The sequence below is a fragment of the Lasioglossum baleicum genome, unplaced genomic scaffold (genome assembly GCF_051020765.1).
Source record: "Lasioglossum baleicum unplaced genomic scaffold, iyLasBale1 scaffold0376, whole genome shotgun sequence".
In the NCBI taxonomy this organism is placed as follows: domain Eukaryota; kingdom Metazoa; phylum Arthropoda; class Insecta; order Hymenoptera; family Halictidae; genus Lasioglossum; species Lasioglossum baleicum.
Window position 1 is genome coordinate 53674 of NW_027469436.1, and position 11327 is coordinate 65000.

Genomic DNA, 11327 nt, shown 5'->3' on the forward strand with positions numbered 1-11327 from the left:
TCGGAGCGACACGACTGGTCGGACTTGGGCACGCGTGCGGTGGAGAGGTCGGAGCGACACGACTGGTCGGACTTGGGCACGCGTGCGGTGGAGAGGTCGGAGCGACACGACTGGTCGGACTTGGGCACGCGTGCGGTGGAGAGGTCGGAGCGACACGACTGGTCGGACTTGGGCACGCGTGCGGTGGAGAGGTCGGAGCGACACGACTGGTCGGACTTGGGCACGCGTGCGGTGGAGAGGTCGGAGCGACACGACTGGTCGGACTTGGGCACGCGTGCGGTGGAGAGGTCGGAGCGACACGACTGGTCGGACTTGGGCACGCGTGCGGTGGAGAGGTCGGAGCGACACGACTGGTCGGACTTGGGCACGCGTGCGGTGGAGAGGTCGGAGCGACACGACTGGTCGGACTTGGGCACGCGTGCGGTGGAGAGGTCGGAGCGACACGACTGGTCGGACTTGGGCACGCGTGCGGTGGAGAGGTCGGAGCGACACGACTGGTCGGACTTGGGCACGCGTGCGGTGGAGAGGTCGGAGCGACACGACTGGTCGGACTTGGGCACGCGTGCGGTGGAGAGGTCGGAGCGACACGACTGGTCGGACTTGGGCACGCGTGCGGTGGAGAGGTCGGAGCGACACGACTGGGTCGGACTTGGGCACGCGTGCGGTGGAGAGGTCGGAGCGACACGACTGGTCGGACTTGGGCACGCGTGCGGTGGAGAGGTCGGAGCGACACGACTGGTCGGACTTGGGCACGCGTGCGGTGGAGAGGTCGGAGCGACACGACTGGTCGGACTTGGGCACGCGTGCGGTGGAGAGGTCGGAGCGACACGACTGGTCGGACTTGGGCACGCGTGCGGTGGAGAGGTCGGAGCGACACGACTGGTCGGACTTGGGCACGCGTGCGGTGGAGAGGTCGGAGCGACACGACTGGTCGGACTTGGGCACGCGTGCGGTGGAGAGGTCGGAGCGACACGACTGGTCGGACTTGGGCACGCGTGCGGTGGAGAGGTCGGAGCGACACGACTGGTCGGACTTGGGCACGCGTGCGGTGGAGAGGTCGGAGCGACACGACTGGTCGGACTTGGGCACGCGTGCGGTGGAGAGGTCGGAGCGACACGACTGGTCGGACTTGGGCACGCGTGCGGTGGAGAGGTCGGAGCGACACGACTGGTCGGACTTGGGCACGCGTGCGGTGGAGAGGTCGGAGCGACACGACTGGTCGGACTTGGGCACGCGTGCGGTGGAGAGGTCGGAGCGACACGACTGGTCGGACTTGGGCACGCGTGCGGTGGAGAGGTCGGAGCGACACGACTGCTCGGACTTGGGCACGCGTGCGGTGGAGAGGTCGGAGCGACACGACTGCTCGGACTTGGGCACGCGTGCGGTGGAGAGGTCGGAGCGACACGACTGGTCGGACTTGGGCACGCGTGCGGTGGAGAGGTCGGAGCGACACGACTGGTCGGACTTGGGCACGCGTGCGGTGGAGAGGTCGGAGCGACACGACTGGTCGGACTTGGGCACGCGTGCGGTGGAGAGGTCGGAGCGACACGACTGGTCGGACTTGGGCACGCGTGCGGTGGAGAGGTCGGAGCGACACGACTGGTCGGACTTGGGCACGCGTGCGGTGGAGAGGTCGGAGCGACACGACTGGTCGGACTTGGGCACGCGTGCGGTGGAGAGGTCGGAGCGACACGACTGGTCGGACTTGGGCACGCGTGCGGTGGAGAGGTCGGAGCGACACGACTGGTCGGACTTGGGCACGCGTGCGGTGGAGAGGTCGGAGCGACACGACTGGTCGGACTTGGGCACGCGTGCGGTGGAGAGGTCGGAGCGACACGACTGGTCGGACTTGGGCACGCGTGCGGTGGAGAGGTCGGAGCGACACGACTGGTCGGACTTGGGCACGCGTGCGGTGGAGAGGTCGGAGCGACACGACTGGTCGGACTTGGGCACGCGTGCGGTGGAGAGGTCGGAGCGACACGACTGGTCGGACTTGGGCACGCGTGCGGTGGAGAGGTCGGAGCGACACGACTGGTCGGACTTGGGCACGCGTGCGGTGGAGAGGTCGGAGCGACACGACTGGTCGGACTTGGGCACGCGTGCGGTGGAGAGGTCGGAGCGACACGACTGGTCGGACTTGGGCACGCGTGCGGTGGAGAGGTCGGAGCGACACGACTGGTCGGACTTGGGCACGCGTGCGGTGGAGAGGTCGGAGCGACACGACTGGTCGGACTTGGGCACGCGTGCGGTGGAGAGGTCGGAGCGACACGACTGGTCGGACTTGGGCACGCGTGCGGTGGAGAGGTCGGAGCGACACGACTGGTCGGACTTGGGCACGCGTGCGGTGGAGAGGTCGGAGCGACACGACTGGTCGGACTTGGGCACGCGTGCGGTGGAGAGGTCGGAGCGACACGACTGGTCGGACTTGGGCACGCGTGCGGTGGAGAGGTCGGAGCGACACGACTGGTCGGACTTGGGCACGCGTGCGGTGGAGAGGTCGGAGCGACACGACTGGTCGGACTTGGGCACGCGTGCGGTGGAGAGGTCGGAGCGACACGACTGGTCGGACTTGGGCACGCGTGCGGTGGAGAGGTCGGAGCGACACGACTGGTCGGACTTGGGCACGCGTGCGGTGGAGAGGTCGGAGCGACACGACTGCTCGGACTTGGGCACGCGTGCGGTGGAGAGGTCGGAGCGACACGACTGCTCGGACTTGGGCACGCGTGCGGTGGAGAGGTCGGAGCGACACGACTGGTCGGACTTGGGCACGCGTGCGGTGGAGAGGTCGGAGCGACACGACTGGTCGGACTTGGGCACGCGTGCGGTGGAGAGGTCGGAGCGACACGACTGCTCGGACTTGGGCACGCGTGCGGTGGAGAGGTCGGAGCGACACGACTGCTCGGACTTGGGCACGCGTGCGGTGGAGAGGTCGGAGCGACACGACTGGTCGGACTTGGGCACGCGTGCGGTGGAGAGGTCGGAGCGACACGACTGGTCGGACTTGGGCACGCGTGCGGTGGAGAGGTCGGAGCGACACGACTGCTCGGACTTGGGCACGCGTGCGGTGGAGAGGTCGGAGCGACACGACTGGTCGGACTTGGGCACGCGTGCGGTGGAGAGGTCGGAGCGACACGACTGGTCGGACTTGGGCACGCGTGCGGTGGAGAGGTCGGAGCGACACGACTGGTCGGACTTGGGCACGCGTGCGGTGGAGAGGTCGGAGCGACACGACTGCTCGGACTTGGGCACGCGTGCGGTGGAGAGGTCGGAGCGACACGACTGGTCGGACTTGGGCACGCGTGCGGTGGAGAGGTCGGAGCGACACGACTGGACGGACTTGGGCACGCGTGCGGTGGAGAGGTCGGAGCGACACGACTGGTCGGACTTGGGCACGCGTGCGGTGGAGAGGTCGGAGCGACACGACTGGTCGGACTTGGGCACGCGTGCGGTGGAGAGGTCGGAGCGACACGACTGGGCGGACTTGGGCACGCGTGCGGTGGAGAGGTCGGAGCGACACGACTGGTCGGACTTGGGCACGCGTGCGGTGGAGAGGTCGGAGCGACACGACTGGATGTACTTGGGTAGGCGAACCGCTGGTCGGAGCGACGCGACTGGACGGATTTGAGTACGCGAACCGCAGGTCGGAGCGACGCGACTGGACGGGCTTGTGTACGCGAACCGCAGGTCGGAGCGACGCGACTGGGTGTACCTGGCTACGCGAACAGCAGGCCGGAGCGACGCGACTGAATGGACTTGTGTACGTGAACCGCTGGTCGGAGCGACGCGACTGGATGTACTTGGGTAGGCGAATCGCTGGTCGGAGCGACGCGACTGGACGGATTTGTGTACGCGAACCGCAGGTCGGAGCGACGCGACTGGACGGGCTTGTGTACGCGAACCGCAGGTCGGAGCGACGCGACTGGACGGATTTGAGTACGCGAACCGCAGGTCGGAGCGACGCGACTGGACGGGCTTGTGTACGCGAACCGCAGGTCGGAGCGACGCGACTGGACGGATTTGAGTACGCGAACCGCAGGTCGGAGCGACGCGACTGGACGGGCTTGTGTACGCGAACCGCAGGTCAGAGCGACGCGACTGGGTGTACCTGGCTACGCGAACCGCAGGCCGGAGCGACGCGACTGAATGGACTTGTGTACGCGAACCGCTGGTCGGAGCGACGCGACTGGACGGACTTGTGTAGGCGAATCCTAGGTCGGAGCGACGCGACTGGACAGACTTGGGTACGCGAACCGCTGGTCGGAGCGATACGACTGGGTGTACTTGGCTACGCGATCCGTAGGTCGGAGCGACACGACTGGATGTACTTGGGTAGGCGAACCGCTGGTCGGAGCGACGCGACTGGACGGATTTGTGTACGCGAACCGCTGGTCGGAGCGACGCGACTGGACGGACTTGTGTAGGCGAATCCTAGGTCGGAGCGACGCGACTGGACAGACTTGGGTACGCGAACCGCTGGTCGGAGCGACGCGACTGGACGGGTTTGTGTCGCGAACCGCAGGTCGGAGCGACGCGACTGGATTTACTTGGGTATGCGAACCGCTGGTCGGAGCGACGCGACTGGAGGGATTTGTGTACGCGAACCGCAGGTCGGAGCGACGCGACTGGACGTGCTTGTGTACGCGAACCGCAGGTCGGAGCGACGCGACTGGGTGTACTTGGCTACGCGAACCGCAGGTCGGAGCGACGCGACTGAATGGACCTGTGTACGCGAACCGCTGGTCGGAGCGACGCGACTGGACGGACTTGTGTAGGCGAATCCTAGGTCGGAGCGACGCGACTGGACAGACTTGGGTACGCGAACCGCTGGTCGGAGCGATACGACTGGGTGTACTTGGCTACGCGATCCGTAGGTCGGAGCGACAAGACTGGATGTACTTGGGTAGGCGAACCGCTGGTCGGAGCGACGCGACTGGACGGATTTGTGTACGCGAACCGCAGGTCGGAGCGACGCGACTGGACGTGCTTGTGTACGCGAACCGCAGGTCGGAGCGACGCGACTGGGTGTACTTGGCTACGCGAACCGCAGGTCGGAGCGACGCGACTGAATGGACTTGTGTACGCGAACCGCTGGTCGGAGCGACGCGACTGGACGGACTTGTGTAGGCGAATCCTAGGTCGGAGCGACGCGACTGGACAGACTTGGGTACGCGAACCGCTGGTCGGAGCGATACGACTGGGTGTACTTGGCTACGCGATCCGTAGGTCGGAGCGACACGACTGGATGTACTTGGGTAGGCGAACCGCTGGTCGGAGCGACGCGACTGGACGGATTTGTGTACGCGAACCGCTGGTCGGAGCGACGCGACTGGACGGACTTGTGTAGGCGAATCCTAGGTCGGAGCGACGCGACTGGACAGACTTGGGTACGCGAACCGCTGGTCGGAGCGACGCGACTGGACGGGTTTGTGTACGCGAACCGCAGGTCGGAGCGACGCGACTGGATTTACTTGGGTATGCGAACCGCTGGTCGGAGCGACGCGACTGGAGGGATTTGTGTACGCGAACCGCAGGTCGGAGCGACGCGACTGGACGTGCTTGTGTACGCGAACCGCAGGTCGGAGCGACGCGACTGGGTGTACTTGGCTACGCGAACCGCAGGTCGGAGCGACGCGACTGAATGGACCTGTGTACGCGAACCGCTGGTCGGAGCGACGCGACTGGACGGACTTGTGTAGGCGAATCCTAGGTCGGAGCGACGCGACTGGACAGACTTGGGTACGCGAACCGCTGGTCGGAGCGATACGACTGGGTGTACTTGGCTACGCGATCCGTAGGTCGGAGCGACAAGACTGGATGTACTTGGGTAGGCGAACCGCTGGTCGGAGCGACGCGACTGGACGGATTTGTGTACGCGAACCGCAGGTCGGAGCGACGCGACTGGACGTGCTTGTGTACGCGAACCGCAGGTCGGAGCGACGCGACTGGGTGTACTTGGCTACGCGAACCGCAGGTCGGAGCGACGCGACTGAATGGACCTGTGTACGCGAACCGCTGGTCGGAGCGACGCGACTGGACGGACTTGTGTAGGCGAATCCTAGGTCGGAGCGACGCGACTGGACAGACTTGGGTACGCGAACCGCTGGTCGGAGCGATACGACTGGGTGTACTTGGCTACGCGATCCGTAGGTCGGAGCGACAAGACTGGATGTACTTGGGTAGGCGAACCGCTGGTCGGAGCGACGCGACTGGACGGATTTGTGTACGCGAACCGCAGGTCGGAGCGACGCGACTGGATTTACTTGGGTACGCGAACCGCTGGTCGGAGCGATACGACTGGGTGTACTTGGCTACGCGATCCGTAGGTCGGAGCGACACGACTGGATCTTCTTGGCTACGCGAACCGCAGGTCGGAGCGACGCGACTGGACGGACTTGGGTACGCGGTATGCAGGTCGGAGCGACACGACCGGATGTAACTCCGTACGCGCATCGGAGCGACACGACCCGGTTGGACATGTAGCTGCAAACCGTTCGTCGGAGTCACACATTTCGTTTCACATGGTCACGCACATAGGTGATACATAGAGGAACTATCCACTGCGTATGCGCATAGAGGCCATCCATAGGTGGTACCTATTGCGCATGCGCAAGCGCATATGGGCCTAGGCGCATCCGATCGACGTTACCTACTGCGCATGCGCAAGCGGATATGCGCGGAGACCACTCCGAGGACGATACCTACTGCGCATGCGCATCGGCGCCGCAAACCGACGCGACTGGATCGGACTTGCGTCTACGTACGGTTGATCGGAGCGACACGACTACATCGGAGTTGTGTACGCGAACCTCAGGTCGGAGCTACACGACCGGGTCTACCTCCGTACGCGGATTGGCGCATCGGAGCGACATGACCGAATGGTTTTGCGTTTGAGTACGGTACGTCGGAGTTATGCGACTGGGCGTACGGCTGTACGCGCATCGGCGCTCCGGAGCGACACGACCGGACCAGCTTTGCAGTTTTATACCGCGCATCCGAGCGACACGACTGGATGTCAGATCGCATGCACATAGGGGCTTGCTAGCGATAATACTTATTGCTCATGCTCATCCGAGTTCCGGAGCGACACGACTGGAGTGGACTTGCTTTTGCGTACGATACTGTCGGAGCTATGCGACTGGGCGTACGCCCGTACGCGCATCGGCTCTCCGGAGCGACACGACTGGATGTTAGGTGGCATGTACATAGCGGCTTGCTACCGATAATACCTATTGGGCTTGCTCATCCGCGTTCCGGAGCGACGCTACCGGAATGGTTTTGCGTTTGAGTACGGTACGTCGGAGTTATGCGACTGGGCGTACGCCCGTACGCGCATCGGCGCTCCGGAGCGACACGACCGGACCAGCTTTACAGTTTTGTACCGCGCATCGGAGCGACACGACTGGATGTTAGATCGCATGCACATAGGGGCTTGCTAGCGATAATACTTATTGCGCATGCTCATCCGAGTTCCGGAGCGACGCGACTGGAGTGGACTTGCTTTTGCGTACGATACTGTCGGAGCTATGGGACTGGGCGTACGCCCGTACGCGCATCTGCTCACCGGAGCGACACGACTGGATGTTAGGTGGCTTGTACCTAGCGGCTTGCTACCGATAATACCTATTGGGCTTGCTCATCCGCGTTCCGGAGCGACGCTACCGGAATGGTTTTGCGTTTGAGTACGGTACGTCGGAGTTATGCGACTGGGCGAACGGCTGTACGCGCATCGGCGCTCCGGAGCGACACGACCGGACCAGCTTTGCAGTTTTGTACCGCGCATCCGAGCGACACGACTGGATGTTAGATCGCATGCACATCGGGGCTTGCTAGCGATAATACTTATTGCGCATGCTCATCCGAGTTCCGGAGCGACGCGACTGGAGTGGACTTGCTTTTGCGTACGATACTGTCGGAGCTATGGGACTGGGCGTACGCCCGTACGCGCATCTGCTCTCCGGAGCGACACGACTGGATGTTAGGTGGCTTGTACCTAGCGGCTTGCTACCGATAATACCTATTGGGCTTGCTCATCCGCGTTCCGGAGCGACGCTACCGGAATGGTTTTGCGTTTGAGTACGGTACGTCGGAGTTATGCGACTGGGCGAACGGCTGTACGCGCATCGGCGCACCGGAGCGACACGACCGGACCAGCTTTGCAGTTTTGTACCGCGCATCGGAGCGACACGACTGGATGTTAGATCGCATGCACATAGGGGCTTGCTATCGAAATACTTATTGCGCATGCTCATTCGCGTTCCGGAGCGACTAGACTGGAGTGGACTTGCTTCTTAAGTACGGTGCTGTCGGAGCTATGCGACTGGGCGTACGCTCGTACGCGCATCGGCTCGCCGGAGCGACACGACTGGATGTTAGGTGGCTTGTACCTAGCGGCTTGCTACCGATAATACCTATTGGGCTTGCTCATCCGCGTTCCGGAGCGACTCTACCGGAATGGTTTTGCGTTTGAGTACGGTACGTCGGAGTTATGCGACTGGGCGTACTACCGTACGCGCATCGGCTCTCCGGAGCGACACGACTGGATGTTAGGTTGCATTTACATAGGGGCTTGCTGCCGATAATACTTATTGGACATGCTCATTCGCGTTCCGGAGCGACGAGACTGGAGTGGACTTGCTTTTTAAGTACGGTACTGTCGGAGCTATGCGACTGGGCGTACGCCCGTACGCGCATCGGCGCTCCGGAGCGACACGACCGGACTCGCTTTGCAGTTTTATACCGCGCATCGGAGCGACACGACTGGATTGTACTTGCTTTTTAAGTACGTTATGTCGGAGTTATGCGACTGGGCGTACGCCCGTACGCGCATCGGCGCTCCGGAGCGACACGACCGGACCAGCTTTGCAGTTTCATACCGCGCATCGGAGCGACACGACTGGAGTGTACTTGCTTTTGCGTACGTTACGTCGGAGTTATGCGACTGGGCGTACGCCCGTACGCGCATCGGCGCTCCGGAGCGACACGACCGGACTCGCTTTGCAGTTTTATACCGCGCATCGGAGCGACACGACTGGAGTGGACTTGCTTTTGCGTATGATACTGTCGGAGCTATGGGACTGGGCGTACGCCCGTACGCGCATCTGCTCTCCGGAGCGACACGACTGGATGTTAGGTGGCATGTACATAGCGGCTTGCTACCGATAATACCTATTGGGCTTGCTCATCCGCGTTCCGGAGCGACGCTACCGGAATGGTTTAGCGTTTGAGTACGGTACGTCGGAGTTATGCGACTGGGCGTACGCCCGTACGCGCATCGGCTCTCCGGAGCGACACGACTGGATGTTAGGTAGCATTTACATAGGGGCTTGCTGCCGATAATACTTATTGGACATGCTCGTCCGCGTTCCGGAGCGACGCTACCGGAATTGTTTTGCGTTTGAGTACGGTACGTCGGAGTTATGCGACTGGGCGTACGGCTGTACGCGCATCGGCGCTCCGGAGCGACACGACCGGACCAGCTTTGCAGTTTTATACCGCGCATCCGAGCGACACGACTGGATGTTAGATCGCATGCACATAGGGGCTTGCTATCGAAATACTTATTGCGCATGCTCATTCGCTTTCCGGAGCGACTAGACTGGAGTGGACTTGCTTCTTAAGTACGGTGCTGTCGGAGCTATGCGACTGGGCGTACGCCCGTACGCGCATCGGCTAGCCGGAGCGACACGACTGGATGTTAGGTAGCATTTACATAGGGGCTTGCTGCCGATAATACTTATTGGACATGCTCATTCGCGTTCCGGAGCGACGAGACTGGAGTGGACTTGCTTTTTAAGTACGGTACTGTCGGAGCTATGCGACTGGGCGTACTACCGTACGCGCATCGGCTCTCCGGAGCGACACGACTGGATGTTAGGTTGCATTTACATAGGGGCTTGCTGCCGATAATACTTATTGGACATGCTCATTCGCGTTCCGGAGCGACGAGACTGGAGTGGACTTGCTTTTTAAGTACGGTACTGTCGGAGCTATGCGACTGGGCGTACGCCCGTACGCGCATCGGCGCTCCGGAGCGACACGACCGGACTCGCTTTGCAGTTTTATACCGCGCATCGGAGCGACACGACTGAAGTGTACTTGCTTTTTAAGTACGTTATGTCGGAGTTATGCGACTGGGCGTACGCCCGTACGCGCATCGGCGCTCCGGAGCGACACGACCGGACCAGCTTTGCAGTTTCATACCGCGCATCGGAGCGACACGACTGGAGTGTACTTGCTTTTGCGTACGTTACGTCGGAGTTATGCGACTGGGCGTACGCCCGTATGAGCATCGGCGCGCCGGAGCGACACGACCGGGCCGTCCGTGTAGTTGCGGACGTCGCGTCGGAGCGACATGACTGGAGGTTTTTCTTTAATTTCTTTAAAATTAATGTTACAACCTGTACATTTTATTGTAGTGTTCCGTTTAATAGACGTATTTGAAGTTATTGTTGGCACATTTTCGATTCTTCATTAATTTTTAATTTTCTCGAATTATTTACTTATTTCGGTTCGATCATAAAAATTGTATTTTTTCATAAAAATACCTTTGGAATTAATTCCGTATACGTTTATGGCAATAGTTTGTTAATTATGTTGTTACTTTGTTTGGTTGTTGGTTTAGTTACACCGAGTCCAAGTTCGAGCGTGCATTGCGGCCTGTCCCCCACTGCGGAGGTTTCGCACCGTAAGCGCCCGTGCGTCAGCCCGTCCGGGGCCGGCGTGCCTGCCGGCCCTTTCGTATCTATAAGAGAGGGTACGGTCCGGACGGGCCGGGCGGAGCAGTGTCGGGCGTGTGGCTATTCTATGACCTCGGTTGAGAAGCAGTCTACCGCTCCTCGTGATATATACAATATCTCGACTGTTCTGACCCGTGTTGCGTTCGGAGTTTGTTCTCCACACTGCATTGCCTCCGGGACGGTGTCTAGTACCGAATGTCCCATTTGGAGGCGAGCATCCCACAGGGATGTTGGTGACTGTATGCATTTATAATGGTGTGTACATGTACTCACTGAGCATCATCTCATCCACTCCGAGCGATTGGACCTTTTTATAGAAATAATGTACTTGTGGATTATATTTCTTCAAATGTAATTCCATAAATAATATAAGTACGAAACGCGCCGTCGGAGCCTCGCAACCTTCGTCGGCGCGCGTAGTACCAGGCCCAGAGATTGAGTTGAAGTTAAGGTACGGCTACCATTGATGGTATGACCAGCATGCACACTTACGCGCTTCCTCGTTTATGTCCAGCATGCACTCTTCTACGCGCTTGTCTTTTTATACTGCCCAGCGTGAGAGTGATACGTGCTTCCACGATTATAACTATT